The sequence below is a fragment of the Triturus cristatus genome, chromosome 9 (assembly GCF_964204655.1).
Source record: "Triturus cristatus chromosome 9, aTriCri1.1, whole genome shotgun sequence".
In the NCBI taxonomy this organism is placed as follows: Eukaryota; Metazoa; Chordata; class Amphibia; order Caudata; family Salamandridae; genus Triturus; species Triturus cristatus.
This window is the reverse complement of record NC_140592.1, coordinates 1,003,244,083-1,003,265,077: the sequence shown is the minus strand read 5'-3', so window position 1 is coordinate 1,003,265,077 and position 20,995 is coordinate 1,003,244,083. Positions and strand designations below refer to the sequence as shown.

The 20,995-nt window shown below is 42.6% G+C and overlaps 1 protein-coding gene and 1 pseudogene across 1 annotated transcript in view; both read left to right on the top strand.

Annotated features, from left to right (window-relative positions):
• Window positions 1-20,995, top strand: part of ADCK1 (aarF domain containing kinase 1) — an 805,280-nt gene that overhangs the window by 496,680 nt on the left and 287,605 nt on the right. The window lies entirely within an intron of this gene.
• On the top strand, window positions 12,812-17,670 carry LOC146799191 (exocyst complex component 6-like; annotated as a pseudogene).

Sequence of the window (20,995 nt, the reverse complement as noted above, 5' to 3'; positions counted from 1 at the left end):
CCCCACATCCCTTCCAGCGTGAACGCCGAACACTGGCACCTATGGCGCATAAGGGGGACTGCTCAAAAAACGTATGGATCCAGTATGACACCTGGGAATATTCGAAGATAAGAAATTTGCAGCTAGATAGTCTCCATCAGATAAAGCAGTACCATAGAAAAGTAACTTGTGTATTTGCACAACTTAGCAATGGCTGTAGAGCTCCTGCTGTCAACGATTCAGATGATTTTCCCAGGTCACTTGCACTATCGGGCCCCTTCAGAGGATAAAGGCCATCGACCTTGCAAGTACCTGAATTCCTTTTCCATGAACAACAGGGTGGAAATCAAGTGGTGGCTAGAGAACATGGAAGCCTGGAATGGCAGGGCAATTTTTAAGAGTGCCCCCAATCTGGTCGTCAAAACACACGCTGTTGCCGTGGTTGTAGTACCTTGTTTGGAGATGTAGCTACAGGGGGACACTAGACAGAAAAGCAGCTCAAATTTCACAGTAATTGCTTTGTGCTTTTGGGCAGATCCTTTGCTGTGAGGTGCCTGACAGCAGACTAGGTGTTTTGCTGTCCACTTCTTTGGATGGACACCTTGTTGGCGTTAAGGTAGATCAACTGACTGGGAGGTAGATGAACTGACTGTGCGGTACGAAGTCCAAAATGCTAGCAGAGTTAGCCAAGAACATTGGCATTTTTGCTTGGACGAGCGCATCTCAGTGGTAGCAGAACGTCTTGCAGGTACCTTGAATGAAATTGCGATTGGAACTCCAGGCGTCTTGGGTACTCCAGCGATTGGATGCTGAGTCTGGGGATCTTTCAGGGCCTGATGACTGATTGGAGCCCCTGCAAGTTCGACCTGTTTACTTCCCACTTCAAATCACAAGTTGGAAAGATATTTCCGTTTGTGCCCCAACCAGGAGGTCTGGCAGTGGACGTTCTCCTCTCAGGCTGGGGTTCGATCAATTATACTTTTTCCCGCTTTGCCCTGATCACAAAGTCGGCAGCTGAGATGAAGAGGCAGAGGGCAAGTCTGTTGCTGCTAGTGACCCCTCTTTGCAGCACTTAAGTATGGTTTCCAGATCTACTGTCCCTTTCTCCGAAAGTCCTGAAGGACAGTTGTGGACATCCTCACAAGCTGGTCTTGCAAGACTTCCTTCAGCTCATGGCATGGAGGATTTAAGGGTGTGTTGTTCTGTCCCAGGCATTTCAGCAAAATGTCAAAAATCCAATAAGAGGCACCAGATGTATGAATTTTTAAAGGTTTAAGTAAAAAGAGTACCAAGAAGCACAAAGTAACTTCAGAAGGACCTGGTTGGACAGCACCAATAGGCGATACACATCCACTCGGATGAGATGGACGAGTTGGTATGTGAGACAGTATCTGGATCACGTGGGGGCTAAACTTGTGTATATAGTGAATTTCTTGACTAAGTTAGCTGTTTCCAGAATGGCCTATAGGTTTGTCAATATCTTCAGGTCCACCATTACTCCATGACACCTTCCTATTTAGGGAGTGCCAGCTGGTGAACACTGTCTAGAATGCAAAATCGTGAGAAGTAATATAAACCTCCAGATTCCACATACTCTACACACTGGGACAGAATTGTGATTCTCAACCTTTTCCTGTCCAGTCTTGATAATGATTTTCTCTCCAGGAAGGAAATTTTGACCAAGCTGTATAAACTGTTATGTCGCATCTCCTGTAAAAGGGTTTCTGATGTCGGAGCCTTGATCTATTTGGCAATATGTATACCTCAGATGGGGTAAGTTTTTAACAAAGGTCAGACGTACTAGATTGGACACCCGCATGGTCTCTTACCCAAATTCAATGACAGTCTGAAACTCGCAGTGGTTCATTGCCTTCGGTCATAAGAAGATGAGACAGTGGAGCTCTATCTGGCAGGTGTCAATCAACTTTTGATTTCCATCAGGAAGTCCTTTGGGGCAGATTCTGTGACCACTATTGCGAGATGGTTGAGATGGGTTATGTCATAATCTGACACCAACATATTGTTTTTTGGTGCTCATTCCTCCAGAAGTGCTGTGCTGTCCAAAACATTTTTTGTTGTAGGTGGACCAGATGAGATCAAGCTGATTGGTCTGAGGGGGTCTACATACAAGAATTCTTATTTTAACCCTGTTGCGTGAATGGCTTCTCGGGTGGCGAGTAAGTTTTGAACTAAGATATTCCTCGCCCCGGTCCTGACATGAAATGAAAAATGTCCTAGTCTTCATCAAGGAATATTTCAGTTCTATTAAGGACACTGATATGAGGATTATCCCACCCAGCTCTGGAGTTGCCAGAGTGCCAGCTCTGAAGTACTTCTCGTAAGATTTAAGTATCATGTTTATAGGGTTATTTGATGCAGGAGAATGTTTCTGTCTTTGCACGGATTGTCTTTTGTAATAGTGATTGAGATGTCATGGTGTCCGTCTCGTATGCTGATTTCTGCTGTTTGTTGTAAAAAAAGACGCAAGAGTGAAGGTGGACGGAGGCCTCAGATGTTCATTGGTTCACACAGAGAAAAGAGGAGGGTCAAAGAAAGGAGAGGCATCTTATGGCGTGTGGTGGCATGATGGGAAGATCATTGGTGACATTGGCTTGGACCTGCTTCATTGGACTAGTCGTCCTGAGCATTGTGCTAAGTTTTAAGATGTTCTTATTCTGCAAAATGAGTTTTATGAAAAATGAATTTAAAATGTTGTCTTGGTACACTGCTTAGCTAAGGAATTAGAGTTCAGAGCATAATCCTTGTCTCCATGTCTTAATAGAATTGAAACTTTCCGCCATAAATACTAGGTAACTGTTAAACACATATATATCACAAGGTTGGTAGCTTGGTCCATACCCCACATCTGCTTCCGGTGAGGTGGGTGTACTCTTTTGACTTGGGTGGTTAAGGGGCTTGCACCGTCGGTTGAATACCAGGCTGAAGACGGCTGGTCTGCAGTTGCTGACAAGGGCCATTTTCTTCCTCTGTCAGAGTCCTTGGCGCTTTGCAAGTTGCGTTTGATTGTGACTGACAGCCTCCTGGAATAAGAAGGGGGTGGTGAGGGGGAGGTGGAGGAAAGGCACGGGAGAGGTGGGGTAAGAGGAGCGAGAGAAAAAGAGATGAAGAGGACCAGATGAAGAAGGAAGGGTACGAATAGGTTGAGGAAGAAGGAACAGAGACAGACAAAAACGCGGACGGAGAAGGTGAGGATGAGGAAAAGAGAACAGAAGGGAAAGGTGAGGATGAGAGAAAGCGGGCGTTTCCTCATTTTATAGTAGCACACTTAAAATGGCGTACTTATGTAAACATTTGGTATTGGTAGAATAGAGTCCCCAGTTGGTTTTTCGTGCTTTCTGTCACAGAAACTATGACAGTCAGGCCATTTTCAGGTTTATCGGAGTGACATGCTCAGCATCTCGCATCGGGAGAGTGCTGGCTGTCTCTCGCACTTGCAAGCTTCTGGGTTGTGTGTTTTGTGCCTGGCGCATTGGTAGTCACGGAAGGTTTCCATCTGACTCCGTTGACACTCCGCTGCACAATGCTTGCACCTCCCGCAGGCTTTCCTCCCCTCGCAAAGGCGGCACTTTAATTTCTCTGTAATTAAGCACCGCGATAGTTTCTTTCTTTTATTATATGCACAAATGTACCGAACAATTATCAACACTTTTTAAAAAAAATATTTCCCTCTTAAATGCTTTAAAAGTGCTCAGATGATATCGTATGCCGAACAGGCCCTGGTGGTCTTTTCGAAAAAACCTCCCACGTTCTCCATGGGGACTGGCTCGTGGAAATTCTAATAGAGTTGCAAAATAATCTTTGGTTTGCAGGGCTGGCCTGCGCACGTGTCGAATCTCCTATCCAAAAGCAATGTTTGAGGATCTGTTGGAACAGTTGTTTTTTTGCAAAATCAGTGAGAAAACGAACTTGCTTCTATCCCCACCACGTCATAAGCTTTCACCCTAGCAGGGCCGACAAGGCCTTTCACCCTTCCAAGGATTACGTATAGAATAAAATATTCTCCATCCTACATTATAATCATACTGTACGTCACGGGAGTTCTGGCCAAAGGTCAGATGGCCAAGTTCCTTTATAAAGTCATGGAACTCCGAGGTGACTAGCAACAGCCTTTTTAAGGTATGGCAGAGAGTATTCGGGGCCACCGGAATTATACGATTGCGCAGGTGCAGTGATTTTGACATCATTATGGATTTGCTGCGTTTGCCATATAATCCAGATTTTAACAAAATTAATTGTTTCTGGGTCAAACGGTTCAAAAGTTACTAGAAAATAAAGCAACCTGTGTTGCTGCACAATGGAAAGCGCTTTGCAAAGGGTGACTGGTCGCCTTCTTTCTGTTGCTTATTGCTATAGTTGGGCATAAACAGGGTGCTAATGGTGCAACTGCTCAAACAGTGTTAACAACTAGTAATATTTCATTACTTTGTAATGTTTACAATCACAAAATGTGCTCCATTGGGCAGCAACATTTGCCTTTTCCTTCTCCATAATTAACACCCCGAAAAACAGTAACTTGTTGCAAAAATATATTCGAATCAGTTAGTGAGTCAGAATTAAAAAATGCTGTAGCTCAGAAAGTGTGGAAACATGCAAACATATTGTATATTTCTTGTATTGACCCATTGACTACAAAAAATAAGCAAGATCCCATAAATGTATCCTTTAATCTGATGACTGATATTTTAGAAAAATATATAGGTAAGAACCCAAAGTCATTTCTGCTTTTCTTTGTTTAAACTGCAGCTCTATTATCTGCCTTTTTACTGTGGCTGCTGGCCATGACAGGAGTCATTATAACGTCACAACTAAACTGTAATAGCTTATTACAGCTGGGAAGTTATGTAATTTCATTGTTAAATGTGTCTAGAAATGTAACAACTTGACAGTAATAAAGGAATTAGAGATGGGCTTTTATACAAGGATTGCAGGCACCCATGTATTATAAAATAATCATTTTGATGTGAGTTTTAGTTGTGCCCATTATTTAATCACCTTTTTGGGGTGGAGGGGGTTGCAGAAATGGTCCACATTATTGCATACAATTATCCTTTTATTAACTCTTCTTGTCTGTCCAGCACAGGTGTTTCCATTTTACAAATTAGCAGATTTAATTAAAGTGTTTTCTTTCGCAAATGTAAATCTCATGATTTTTGGAGATGCTACTCTCACCAGGGCTTCTACACAGACACAGGAAGTAATCATGTTGTTGGGTAGGGCCTGCAGTGTTCTAGCTGGTAAGTAAATAAATAAAAAAACACTGCGGGCCTACAAGACTTTATCTGTAGTGAGAATGTATATATTAGTAGTGCGCTACAATTGTATCTATACACCCACATATCAAACAAGCCTTGCCAAATCAGTAGGTGTGGATCCTTTGCTTAATTTGTAAAAAAAAAAAAAATAGAAATAAATAAATAAAATAAGTGCTAGAACCCTCCTTTGGAGGTCACTGCAGCTTGCACCACCTATTTCCCCTTCCAGCACTGCCACTGACCGTACCAGTACAATTACAAACCATCACACTTCCACAAGCGTGACTACTCCAGATGGCCAACACTATAAAAATGGCTTGAACGACTGGTTTCAGTCCTTTTTAATCTATATTGAATTTATAAATGACTGTTGCTGTGCTCATTTCTGAATTAGACAGCGCCCCCATGTGGCAGATTGTCATAAATGCTGGTGTTGACAACTAAGTGCTGGTGAGTGCACCAGAAAACACGGCCACAAATTAAGCACTGTGTGGATCTCATATCTTTTAGAAAAGCATGCTCTAGTGAAAAAAAACAAAAGATGATGGCTTGCTGTATACAGTGCATCTAATGGCTAAAGAATGTAATGTCTGATGATGCAGTGTACTCTTGAGATGTAAATTAGTCTATCATTGCAATAAAAGCACCCCACAGTAGGCGGAATGATATGCCAAACAGTCAATTGCAAGAAGGGAGAGAGCCATACTCCTATTGGTGGATACAAAGCCCAGTCTATTTATTTTTAAGGCCATGATAACAGTAGGTTTAACTGACAACTTCACCTGCAACGTCAGATCTAATTACTCGTATATTCAGACTTTCCATTTTATTTCTTTTATATGTGGTAGGTTTTACCTTACCTCAGCTTAGATTTTAAATGTGCCCTGGCTATCAGTCTATTTTGTCTTGATTTTTTCTTTTTAATAGTAAGCTTTCTGTTTTTTATTTTTGTAGTTAGGTAAAACAGTTTCTTTTTATATTAAAACTGCTCTGTACCATTGCTACATACATTTAGAGAGCTCTGCCTTTGCTGGGGCCTGATGTCGAGCTCTGGGAGTGATGCACAATCTGATGTCCGGTTTCTGCCGTGATCCCATTGTGTGGTGTCGGGTAAGTGAAGTGATCCCACAGTCGGATCTCAGGGTCTTGGGGTGAAACCCTGGTTTCATAGTTGTTCGCTCAAGTGTTGTTTGCTGAAGTTTCCCTAGGTGATGTCATAATCTTCTGTCAGACTCATTGGGTTTTATCACACTCCTTTAACAATATCGCAGCTGAATGCCATTTTGGAGTAAGGTCAACATTTTGTCTTAGGTTTCTGTTGTGCTTCCACAATTTGACATTAAACACCCCACTACTTATTTCTTCTCGTTCTCCCTCTTTCTGACTCAATCTTGCCACAGTTTCACAAAGTTATCATACAATGAATGACGTTAACACAAGGCTGGTCCTATTGTAGCTTTTCATGTATTTTATTACAGTATTTACAATCTTCTCAGCATATCACTGAGGTCCCACGCGTGTGCACCAGTGCACTGAGCTCATCCACCAGACTGACTTTGTCAGAGTATTGTGAAAACTTTCAATAAAGCATTTTACAGAATCGGACTCATTCGTTCAGGTATTCCCGTCTTATTGTCCAATTTATATCTACTTTTTAAATTGTCATTTGAAGGTGATTTTTTTCTCAAATACATGTTTTTCTTGCTGACATTTAACAAAGCAGGATATATCCTATTACCATAACAAATGTCATGCCATGTTCCATCCTACATTGTTTCTCTACTTCAAAAGTGCACCCACTTCAACACCTGGTTATTCCTTAAACCTACATTTACTTAGCTTGTTCATAAACTAACTTAGACACGTTTCGTTATTTACAAACCACTTATAATAATTGTTTGCAGCTTTTAGCAGGCCAGCAAAATGTGTCGAATTAAACGCTTGTATCCCTCATTTAATATACAGTCCTTCTGGTTTGAAAGTAGACATTTTCAAGATTGGTCTTCTTTGAAGGTGGACATATTCGTCTTGTGATCAATTCTCCTATTATGCGGGAGCACATGCATCACTTACACAAACGAAAGCTTATCATAGTAGTAGTGTGGCCTTCCACAAATGTCAAGCTGGGTCTTCCTTCGTGTTTGCACTCAGATTATATTCACACTTTATCCAAGATGTCCTTAAGAGGGCTAATTGCGCTTTCCACACACTATCACACTCCCTAGAGGTAAAAGGTACTACTCATTTTGTGCCATAGTTTATAAAACTTAGTATCCTTTTGAATCTTCATCATTTGTTGGAATAACAATTTTTGTATTTTTATACAGGCCATAATTATATATGTTACACTTATAACTTCTTTAAACATCTGAAGCTCTTCTGTAACTACCCCTTTTAACTGTATTGCTCAGTGTATTTTTTCCAAAATGGATTCAAGTGCGGATCTCTGTGTGCTATCTGCAGCGATGAAGGTCATGCTCCGCGCGTCATAAAATGCACTTGTCTCTTTATGCCTAAGCCGTTTCTCCCTGTTCACCTCAAAGGTGCTTTCTTAGATCCTTTACAAATTTTCCTTCTTCTGAATAGTTCTATTATGGTCTGTACTTAGACTTTTCCTAAAAATATTTTTCGATATCATTTGTTTTGACCCAGAGCAATTATGTATGTTGAATCAACTATTTCAGACCTGGTTGATGTCCACTGTCGCTTAGTGGATACGTTCTCCTGCTGTAGATTTTGTTCTTGCACAGCTCCTTTGTCCCATCATACAACAAGAGAAGATAATCAGTATCTCAGAACCATAACATTGTGTGTTTATGGAATTACCTATAGATCAAAGGCAGACCCAGTTTGTTTCCACCAACCCAGATACATGTTTGCGTACGCAGGAGCATATCATGGTTTTACGACTTGCTAAAAGGCAGTGTAGTTCACCCTAATTCTTCTATAGAGTGAATATACAAACACTCACTCTCTCTTTTTCTCTCTTCCGTTCGTACCATTTCACAGGTGTGTACCTTTTTTTAAGAAGGCAAGCAGTAGCTCTTTTTTTAATCAGTTCTCACATTGCAGTTTTAGTTCATCTAGACCATGAATTTCCAATTTATTGCCTTTTGGGAATGTAATCTTCATTTGAGCTATCTCCTTGGGTAGTATTTTACTTTCCTCTATACTCATCAAAAGATTAATTTCATGTACACCAGGATGGCCGGGTGGTTAAGGCGTCGGACTTAAGATCCAAGGATTAATTTCGATGAGAGAAGACAATAGGTCTCCCTACATTTGTCAGTACATTTAAAAGTTGTGCTATGGCACAGAGAGAGACCAGTGCATCAATTTCTTTTAAGAGAGCCACCCTCCTTCCATATAGTTTTGAAGCAATATTTCCAGCAATGCTGCCAACTTTTACGTAGGTGTGAGCTGCAAGAAATTGAAGACAATTTGTCTTCCAGTTGTTTTTATATCTCTGCCTCTTAATTTTTTATACTTGCCATTAGCATCATGTTACTTCTATCTGTAGGGTTAATTGCAATTAACCTGTCATTTTACAGTTTGTTTTATGCTTCTGATTTGCATGTGTTGATTCTCACTTTTTTTCTTGTACAAATTAAATTCGTGTATATTCTTCAATACTAATTCCAAGAATATATCAATATTATCACTATCTTGTGATAAAAACATCTGGAGCGCCAAGATGCCCAAGGGTAAGTTGAGCGCTATATAAGCACACATAATAATAATAATAATAATAATAATGGTGATTTTATTCCAGGGGTTATCGTTTCAGAAGGATATACCTCCTTTTCCGCACAGGAAAACTGCTGTTCATCACACCCTCCATATTTAAATCATTGAGATGTCTTAGAGTCTCGAAGTATTGTATTGATGTTGACAGTAACTTGACATTCTCTTTAGACTAGCCCCCTCAATTGTGACATTAGCTGTTCACAAGGACTTTTCATGTTTTCCACTTCTTCAGAGATGTGTTTGCCTAGCTATCACACCTGTATCCAAACTATATGTGGGAACTAAATAAGGCTTGCTAAATGTCATTCCCTTCATTTGATGAAGTAACTCCTACAGAAAAGATACACCATTTTTTTTTTTGTTAATGTATGGTTGTTTGGGGATCTTCTCAGACTCTGGCCTTTGCAGGGTTTGTGTCTGTTTTTGATTTCGAGATTCTCTTTTCCGCATTTGAGTTCTCTTCTGCTTTTTCCTGTTTTTTACCCAGGTTGTTAGAAACCTGCATGTCATCTAAGCAATACCTACAAAAATTCCTGCCGATAATTAATGCACGATACTCTGCGCATTTATAAGAATAATTTCTTAGTTTGCCTGAGGTGGAGGCTTCAAGTGAGCTCGTCTCCTCCTCCCTCCCCCCGAAGGAGCTTTTTTCCTTCAGTTTACTAACATCGATGATCAGACTTCCGGTAATTAAACTGTCTTGTGTCATCTCTTTCTTGCCGATTAATTTATGTTTTCCTAGATGAATGTTTTTTCTAGGCTGTCATAAACTGTTTGGTATTACAGGGTCAGTTTTCTTCTTGCATTTACAATTGCCAGTCTCTCAGCACAGTTTTGCTATTTTCTCCTTATAGTGCACGTGACTAACTTCGCCATGCTTGAGTAGAACCTACATTTCCTCCCTATCTCTTTAGGTCAGCTTGCAACGTTGGCATTCATAGTCCATGCGTAAAGTTTAAACACACGTGGCTGCTTATTGAAGGAATGATTACCCCCCCCCATTTTTCCAAATAGATGAACTTGTGTAAAATGTTATGTCTAGACCCTTTTAGCCCTCACCCTTTTTTTCTACTAGACTTTACTGTCGCTTTTTCAGACAAAAAAAGTCGCTAATATCAACTCTAGCTTGCTTATCAAAATTATTAGCCACAATGTGACATGCAAATAATGTATGTGCTGGAAATGTCATCCATTCCCTGACTTTCATACTTATAGCACCTTAGATGGTTCACCGTAGATTTCCATGGACTCCTGATCAGTTGACGAGTGAGGAAGGGGCAAGGAGGAAAATTTGCACCTCACCTCCAGGCTGCTGTCCGTGACGTTTTATTTTGGGATACCGATCAGATACTAAACGGTAGCCCATCGGATTCCCACTATATGATGAGCACTATCTAGTTGCAGACCCACAAATACTTCAGTCTTGTGGTGAGAGTCCGCAGTGCGTAATCATTTTCACTCACCCTGGTGATGCCACCCAGCCACATAGGCACTGGAGCTAGTGGTGTGGGGGTTCTGCACCACCCTCAAAATAACCATGCTGGAGTTCAGGAGGGGAATGGGAAATGAAGATGCTTTTTATGGTTGTTTTTTTCTTATTTCATGTGCTGTGTGCTCAAAGACAGCGCTAAAATATCCGACTATGTTTTCTGTCAACTTGTTGCTTATTATTCTAACTTAGAGACCAGCATTTAAATTTCTTTCTCTGACTGCAATGTGAGAGGATTTTGTAAAGTGAACTATGTGACACTCTTGCTGGGGCAGAGGGAGTGTGCAAGAAAGTCAGTAGCATGTCAATTTGTTTGTTACACGGCAACATGTAAATACCTGGAAATGAACTGTGCAAAATATTTAAAAGAAATCAGCAGTTAGGAAAGCACAAATGAAGCCCATTTTTTTCATAATCCTAAAGTGTGGTGAAAACAAAAATGGTAATAGGATTGTAACAAATCAAAGCACTCTACTTGGTGGGAACAAATTATAAATATTTGTGAAATCCGATGTCCACACATTGTTTGTGTGCTATAGACGTCAATCAGTCAAAGTGCATGTGCAAATGTAGTGGCCATTTCAAACGAAAATGTGCTGTACGTTAATGACAGGGTGATACCACACCATGCTTTAGTAATATATGCGCCCCAGTGTGCTCCAAAATGCACCACCGGCTGGCTATGCACACTTACCGTGCCTTCTGAATGGTGTGGCTCATTAACTACATTTGTTCTTAGTGTGATGATTGGATTTCTCACAATCCTTGTAACTTCATGGACTTACAATTGATGGCAGCATCCACACTCTTAAAATTGTTCTAGCACCACTACCCAACCAGCTAAAGAGTGTCTCTTAACATACACTGGAGCCTCAGTATGACATCTTCAAGCTTCCAGATATATTACTTTAAAAACTTCACAACACATCACAGAGGTGTCATACTTGCACGCGGCTGCACAGAGACCTTCCTCCATTGAATGTGAACTGAATCTTAATACATGCTATCATCAGACACATGTGGTGCAAGCATTGAAACTATCAGTATGACTACTAATGGCATAATGTTTAATAAAAACATTTATTTAATATCAATAAGAAATATGTAATCATTGATGTGAATTATAACCACAAGTCTCAGAAATACTTACAATGGATCTGTGTAATATAGCTGCATATTAAATACTTGAACCAGATCTTTATCTTACACACGTATTGGTTAATACAGTTATACAAAAATTAGTGAAAAGGTTATAAAGTAGTGCAAGAGAATATGTATGTATATGTATGTATGTGTGTTCTTATATAGCGCTCGACTTACCCTTGGGCATCTCGGCGCTTGCATTGGGAACCCGTCCTGGCTTTTTCCCTGTGAGATAACCCGTACTGGGCATCCCCAAGGTGAAAGCCAGGCATCCCGCCGCGGGGGGGGGGGGGCGTAGTGGAGATTAAGCAAGCTATTGCCCAGAGTTGCAGAGTGTGAACCCATGATTCGAGTAGGCACCAAAGTGAGAATTATTGAGTCCGTGGACACTTGGGCTCAGACCCTGCCGCGTCGGGAATTGAACCCTGGTCCCGGGTCTGACCTCTGCTTCAGGGTATGCCTTCTCTAACCAGTGAGCCACACTTCTCCGAATAAAACTAAATGTCCATGCTGTAGTGTCTCCATGTTGGAACATGGTCTTGGAATGTTCTTGGAATCTCCTTGCATTCCTGGACAGGGAGATTCTATACAGGCGGTTGGACAGAAGGTTTAAGGCATTACAGTGTTGTGGGTGTCTAAGCTGGCTCTTCTCCAATAAACTCTTTCCTGTAACCTACGCTGTGTTCACGGAGTTATTACATAATTGGCGACGAGCGGGAACCAGAAGGAAGACAGCGTTCACACACTTGTTTAAAAAAAAAAAAAAAAGAAGATAACAAGGAACTCACGAATATTTCATTTAAGAATGTCTATGTGCGTGAAGGCACTCCTCCCACCACAATACACTGGCAGCTCCTCTCACCGCAACGTACTGTGAGCGTTTCTCACTTCCATGTACTGGTAATGCCTCTCATCGCAAGGTACTTGGAGCCCTACTAGCCACAATGATGTGGGAGCTCCTCCCACCACAGTGTACTGAGAGCCCCTGTCTCCACAATGTACTATATATTCCTTCTCACTACACTGTACTGTGAGGTCTTCTCACCAAAATGTCCTGGGAAAGCCTCACACAAAAAATAATGGTAACCTCCCTAACTACCATGTACTCGCAGGCTGTGTCACAACCTTGTACTTGGCGTCTCCCTCGCCACGCTGCCATGTACTCGTAGCCTGCTTGGGACCATCCCTCCGATCTGTGTGTGTATGATGACCTCCCAAATGCACACCAAAGGTTCATGGAAACACTTGATGCTCGTATTCGGAATCATGACCGAGAAATTGAAAAGATGTGCAATTTTCACCACCAGGGATTTGTTGATGCTATTACAGAACTGCTTAAAGTAAGGGCAGAGGCAGAAAAGTTAAAGGTCCAAGTTATTGATACTAACCGAAGGCTTCAAGATGCTGGGAAAGAGATGATATCCCAAACTGAGGCTTGTATCCGGTGTAGAATCCAGCAAAGAAATATTGCAACCGTGGTGGACAGACTGCAGCTGTGTCTCCCAGCTTTAGAAATGTATAGCAAATTAAAGGAGCAGATGAATGTAAAAAGATGTTATTCTGCACTGAAAACTATGGAACAATTAGAAAATATTTACCTTCCCAAGACGGACCAGTATCGCTTTTACCAAATAATGGTTGAGAATCTTCCAAAACTACGAGAGGAAATAAAGGAAATTTCAATGTGAGATCTTAAGGACTTTTTAGAAAGCATTCAGACAAAATCGGTGAAACTGCAATGAAACAGGCACAACAACAGAAATCATTTAATATTGCGCTGCATAAACAAACTGGTACGAGCTACGGAAAGTTTGGCTACACAAATGATCGGATTCCAAACCAGGAAAACAGACTTAAATGGAAACATGCCTCTGAAGATGATGATGAACCTGAAGAAGAGGTTTTGACAGCCCAAGATCTGGTAGATTTTTCTCCAGTTTACAGATGTCTGCACTTTTATTCAATTTTGAGCGACAGAGAAACATTTGAAAACTACTATAGAAAACATTCATGGATATTTTGAACCAAAAGTCCGCCAAACCATTCTCCAGGCCACAATATTATCCAGGTTGGATTATGGCAACTCCCTTTATCTGGGCGCCAATAAATCGTGTATCCTACGCCTCCAACAAATTCAGAATGTCGCGGCTCGGGCTCTGCTGGCACTTCTCAAGTCCTGCTCGGTATCTAATTTTTTACCAAAGTTGCATTGGCTGCCTATAGCCAAAATAATTCAGCTTAAGTCCTTGTGTTTAGCCCACAAAATTCTGACACAACAAGGCCCTCTGATTTTAATGGACCTGTTAGCCCAGTACATCCCTAATCTCCCCCTTCGCTCTGCCAGCTCGGGATTGGCCTGTACCCCTCGTTTTCAAAGAGTTTGAGCTGGTGGACGTTCTTTTAAGGTCCAGGCAACCCACCTCTGGAATTCCCTCCCGATCTCTGTCAGAGGACTCCAGAATCATATGATCTTTCGAAAGGCTTTTAAGACCTGGCTCTTCCCAGCGCAACTGGATTGTGTTGGTTGGAGCAGTCTTTTGGCACTTGTCCTTTGGGAAGCACTGGGACGCCCCGTGGCTGGGGCAGCTATGCGCTGTATAAATCCGTAAATAAATAAAATAAATAAATAACGACGGAAACAGGCAAGATTTACAGCCTCAGGCGAGCATGCATGAAACGGTTGAAGGCTACCGGCGATATTTCAGTCAAGTAGCAGGATTCTTCGTTGGAGAAGATCACATCCTACATGTCACCCAGGGGTTGATAACCAAGGCCTATACCGAAGAGCTCTGAAACATGGCCCTCTCCAAGCTAGTCGCTGTGCTCCGAACCCATTCGTCATATTGCACCGACCCTGATATAGTTCTGGAATTGAAGAATCTGATCGTAGTATTTGCTGATACTTTACAGAGTTTTGGCTTTCCTGTGAACCGACTGTTTGATCTCTTGTTTGAAATAAGAGATCAGTATAATGAAACGCTTCTAAGGAAATGGGCAGTATTATTCAGGGAAATCTTTGAAGCAGATAACTACAGTCCAATTCCTCTAACGAATGAAGAAGAGTACTAAGTTGTAATCTGCAAGTTTCCCTATCAAGATGCTGAGTTTGATAAACAAACCTTTCCGAAAAAACTCCCAATATCTCAGTCAGTGCCTCAGATTTATATGCAGGTCAAAGAATTCATTTATGCAAGCCTTACATTTTCAGAGTCACTGCACCGGAGTTCAACAGTAATAGATGATATGCTTCGAAAATCCACAAATCTGCTGTTGACCAGAACCCTGAGTAGTTGTCTACAGAATCTTATCAAAAAGCCGCACATAGGGCTGACAGAGCTGGTGCAGATCATCATTAACACGACACACCTGGAACAAGCCTGTAAATACCTTGAGGACCTTATAACTAACATTACAAATATTTCCCCTGAGACTGTTCACACAACAAGACTTTATGGGATTTCTACTTTTAAGGATGCAAGACATTCTGCAGAAGGTGAAATCTATACTAAGCTTAACCCAAAAATTGATGAGTTTATTTCAGCTTGCTGATTATGACTGGACTATTTCGGAACCTGGTGGCAGAGCCAGCGGCTACTTGCTAGACCTTATTAATTTCTTGAGAAGCACATTCCAAGTTTTCACACATTTGCCTAATAACAACAATGATCATGCGTTTATGTCGGGTAAAGTTGCTCAGACAGCCTGCATGTCGGCCTGCAAACATCTTTCTACATCCTTGACGCAGATGCGGCTGGACAGTGACTTAAAACGATAAGCATGGGAGCCATACAGCAATTCAACTTGGACGTCATACAATGTGAATTGTTTGCAAGTTCAGATCCTGTGCCAGGATTCCAGGGAGACACACTGCAATTGGTATTCATTGACCTCCGACAACTCCTCGATCTGTTCATGGTGTGGGACTGGTCCACCTATCTAGCGGACTATGAGCAGCCGTCTTCCAAATATCTGCGGGTGAACCCCAGCACTGCCCTCACCCTGCTGGAGAAGATAAAGGACACCAACAAAAAGAACAACATTTTCACCCAGTTTCGGAAGAATGATCGCGACAAGCAGAAGCTGATCGAGACGGTGGTGAAGCAGCTCAGGAGCCTGGTGAACAGGATGTCCCAGCACAGGTAGCTGGCCGTGCAGGGCCCACCGCCGAAGGGCTCAGCCCACATACCAGACCCTAAATGAAATTTCGCATGTTTTCAGTTTGTTTATATTTTTTTAATGAAATAATGCCTTGCGGCCACTTCAGGATGCTTGCAGACCCCGACGACTTCCTAGTATTTTGAGTGGAAATCACTTTTGCTAAGTGACATGACCTAGTTTGGCACCAGTCTGTGGGGCAAAACTTGGGAGAGACATCTGGTGCAACTTTGAGCTCTGGGACAGTAAGTTGTGGTCATGTGGCGGGGCATTTAAAGGTTGAAGGGGGTGAAGGAAGGGCAGGGGGTCCTTTTTGAGATAGAGTATGAGGGTGTTGGCACCTCCTATTTCACCCTGCCAATTTGTATTTTTCCCCTCCAGCTTCACTTATTTGACTTTTCAAGTGATCACTTCTCCTAGAGACCAAGAAAGCTCTCTGCCGGAAGTCAATGCTGAATTACTGCTAGCAGATGAGAGAATATTTAGTTACCCTCAACAGGCAAGAGGATCCCTCCTCTCAGCTCACATCTAGTATGTGAGAGTAATGTGTTTTTGTGTATGAATGTGCCTTTTGAAAAAATGTTGATTGAAAATAATGTATTAGTGGCTGGTAGAACAGAGATGCATCCCTTGCCTATTCTTACAGTGTCTACCATAAATTGCCTTCCCTGTCTAGGGCAGATCCACATATTTTTAAAAAGTGTAGGAAGAAACCAGAGAAGCTGTCTTACCTGAAGGAGAAAGAAACTTCCTTTAAAAATTTGTTGCTCACAATCTGGCTCAGTGGCTGTCCTGTTCCTGTGACTAGCCTGGGGGGGAACCACACATTGCCTTTTTCGCCTAACACCCAAAAGTTTGAAACTTACAAAGGGACTGATTGACAGTGGATTTCTGCCCAACTGCCCTAAAATGTGAAGATAAGCCAGAGCCTCACATCAGCAAGTTGAAGGGCTACACCTGACAAGACCTGCCAGGACCTGGTGATGTTTCCTTGCTCTGAGAAACAAGTGGCTATTGTGCCTTCTCTGGACCAATTTGAAAAGTGTCTACCTGTGGCCGTGTTGTTATCGCTGCCTGAGAAACCATGTAGGAGTGATTCTCATATAGCGATGGGAGACTTTTTTCTAACACCTTGACGAAACTACAGCTCTCTGTTCACCATTTCAGCAGAAATGGAGGAGGCCTCTCAATGATTACGAAGTGTAGGTGAGACGATCTCTTACAGAGTGACTTTCAAGCACTACCACTAAGCTTACTCTAAAGGTGAGAGCTATGTTTGTAGAAATCCATGAACCAGATAGCCTCCACCTGGTATGACAAAGAGGATGAGCAAAAAGCAGCTTGGCCTCAGAACCTGGAAGAATTGTCCCCAAAACTAGTTGCGGGGACATAATCAGAAGTCATTCAATAGACGTTTGTGTCCATTGGCCTAGTAGGCCTGGGTACTTTCTGCGAAGAGCCCTGAAAAGTATGTTCTGTTCCTCCTCTAAATATCACTTTTAATTGGTTGCTGTGTGATAATATCAAATGGGGCTGTTGGTGTAAGTTGTAGAAAGCCACAGAGAGACTGAAAATGATAGACATCTAGAGTAAGGTGGTGATATATCAATCACTGAGACCTGTGGATAAATACATTTGCTAGTAACCACATTAGCAATACTGTATTGGTGGAGGATGCATTTTCCTTCCGTTTTATTTTACTTGACTTTATTCCAGTTATTGAGTACTTTTGTTAAACTGCTACAGAAAAAGCAAGACTTTGAGCTTCCAAGATTAGGAAGCTTGAAACTTGAGACCTTGTTTCCAATACCAGCTTCCACACCTGATAAGAAAACACACAGTTGTGAGATTCTGGACAAATCGCTTTATCTCCTTGTGCCTTAGAATTTAAACATATGGAAGATAAATATTGGGAACCTACCAGATGGCAGCTTTCTAATGCTATCCTAATTGCATATTCCCATTGCAGAGCATCCCATTCTTTGTTGTACAGTCTTAACCAAACTCCGCATTTCGATGTACTGCACATCATGTTAAATAAGCTCATCCTACCATAAGCGTTCCATCTAAAGTAGGCCTATAACTCAATTTTAAAGGTTTGATTGACAGGTCTCTAAAGTTCAAATGTCCTAGAACGTCAATGTTATGCAGATTTGTAGAGTACACTATAATCCTATATCCTGCCGCTGGGCAGGTGTGTGTCTAGCCACATCTTTGGGCCTGGACTTCAGCTTCTTGCGGCATTCTACAAGTGAGGTGGAGACTCTTATGTTTAGGGGCAATCCGTTGTATGCTTTAGGAGCGATGTAGGAGAAGACTCGACCACTGGATCTGGTTTTCCATATGTGTGGGATGTATGGAAGTAGGGGTCCGGATGGGGGGAGGTGTCTGGAAGGTTTGTGAAAGCAGATGTTGAGGTATGCTGGACCAGTGTTATGTACTTCCTTCAAAGTGTGGGTGAGGAGTTTGAATTGTGCTCATTTGTGAATGGGTAGCCAGTGAAGCTCCTTCTAGTGTGATGTAATGGAAGTGCGGCATGGAAGGTTGGGAGTGATTCTTGACACTGAGTTCTGATCTGTCTCCAGCCTTCTGGTGAGTTTTCCCCCCGCCATAGAGGGTATTCCTGTAGTCCAGCTTGCTAGTGACCAGGGCTTGTGTGATGAAAATCTTCCTCCGCATCTTCAGGGTATGGAAGCACGAGGCGGTGATGGCATTGACTTGGGCAGTCATGTTGATTATGCTGTCAATGTTACCGAGGTTCTTGGTATGGGTGGTGGGGGTGGGGGTCAGTCCTAGCTCTGCTGGACACCAGGTGGAGACCCATGAGGTGCTCTTCCCAAAGACCACAATTTTGATCTTGTCGGTTTTCAGCTTTAGACAGTTGTTTTTCATCCAGTGAGAGATTTCAGCTATGCAGGCATTGAACTTGATCCAGGTACTAATCTTCTTGTCCCTGATGTAGAGGATAAGTAGCATTTCCTCGACATAAGAGAGGACGCTGATGTTGTGAGAGCAGATGATGCTGGCTAGTGTTCATATATGCTTTGAAGAGCATCAGACTCAGGGAGGATTCTTGCGTAACTTCGCAAATGCGATCATGGGCATCTGAGGGATATGGTGCCAGGCAACTGACTGGGTTCTTCCAGTCAGGAAGGAGCCGATCCATTGAAGTGTGTGTGTCCTTGGATTCCGTTGTCATGTTGGTGTTAGATGAGGATGGGGGGAAAACTGTGTCAAATGATGTCCAGGAGGATGAGGGCTGCTGTCTCCTCTGTCCAGAGCCATGTGGATACCATCTAGGGAGTCTATGAGGACTGTTTCCATGCTGTGGTTAAGTATGAAACCAGACTGGGTGGTTTTGAGGAGTTTGTGGTCGTTGAGATAGTCGGTGAGCTGTCTGTTGATGATTTCCTTTAAGATCTTGGCTGGGAATGGTAGCAGAGAGATCAGTCTGTAGTTGGTGAGTATTGAAGGGTCCGCAGATGGTTTATTTAGCAATGGGAGAACAATTGTGTGTTTTTCAAGCATCTGGGAAGGTCGCGGAATTGGTGAAGGCATTCAGAAAGATTGTTAGCATAGCGCTGATGCATTGCAGCACTCTCACTTAGACATGGTGGGGCAGAGGTCCGATGGGGTGACTGAGTGGATGGACTTCATGGTGACTGCATTTCTTCTGGGGTGAGGAACGGCCATGCGGTTAGCATTAGTTCTTTGGATAAGATCAGGAGGCATTTGTTGAGCTGTGTTGGTTCCAGTTGTGGGTTGAAGAGGCTGTAAATGGCGGTGATTTTGTTACTAAAGAATTGAGAGAGATTGATGCTGAGATCCTCCGAGGGGTGATAGAGGTGGAGGCGGTCGATGGTGAGGTCAAATATTTCACAATGGTGAGGATTTCTTTGCTTCTGTTGGTGCTGGTATCAATGCAGTCTGCCAAAGTGGCATGTTTGATGGTATGGATCATTTGGTGATAGTTCCTTGGGGCAGATTTGAACATGCTCCTGTCTGCATTGTCCTGGCTCATTCTCCATTTGCACTCCAGCTGTTTGCAGTGGGGTTTAATCAGTCTGAGCTCCTCCATGTAACAACTGACCTGGTGTCTGGATCTTATTGTATTGCTGTGTTTGCGGTGGAGCCAAGGAGTCAATGCAGGAGGTGATCCAATTGTTGAAATTCTTTTCTTTTGTTTTTTGTCCTCATTCACCTCAGACCGCAATAGCCTCTCCAAACGGCAGTACCCAACAGACCCTAGGAGCAGGTAAGGAAGGACTTGCGACCCTCCTTCCTGCGGGTAGACCGGCGTATTGGAAGGTATCACCCCAGTAACGAGAAAAGGTCACTCTCCAAATTTCATCCGATATACATCGATGACTGTTTAGATGTCCCATGATATCGAAACTGATAAGGGCCCATCACAGTCTAGAGAGATCCAGAGAGATATAATCATAGGGCAAACGTTTTGGTCAAATCTGGGAGAGAAGGAGGGGGGCCCAGTTTTTTCGCCTAGCATCCAAATCCACCCATCTTATTAGAGGGCCCCAAAGAGAAGTTTTCCTCTTTGATTTCGTCCCTCTCAGGTCCATCTTTGAAGTTGATATAACAGATTCCAGCCAGTCTGAATGTTGGGGGACCGGCTGTCCACCCATCTGCGACAAATTTCCCTTCTTTCCAATAGTATTGCATAGAAGAGAAAGGCTCTCGCTGGGCCTGTAACTCGGCTAGGAGATTCCAAAGATTAAGGTAGAAAGGCTTACCTTAACCTGAGCCCCCAGAATGGCAGAGATAGTTGCACTGACCTTCTTCCAATACTCCAAAATTTCTGGACATTCCTGAAACATATGGATCTCGGAAGCTCTCTCCAGTCCACACTTCTTGCATTTTGCAGGAGGGCCAGCTGATGTTTTTGACAACTTTTGAGGAGTTAGGTAAGCCCTATGGATAGAAAAGAAATGATTGTTTTGAAATACTTGATGGCTTTGGGGCGGCTGTTGCTATGTTTAGGTCGGTGGGTGTTGAGAGTGGTGTTCCAGTTCTTGTCGGTGATGCTGTTCCAGTTTCAGCAGGCTGGTCTGGTGGGGTTGCGTGTGCTCTGGACCGGGACAGGGATACTGAACTTGAAAAGGGCATGGTCTGTCCAAGGAACTGGTATGGGCTTGTCGACTTGGATGTTGAATTTGGTGAAAATAGTGTACTGGAAGTATCGGGCAACGTG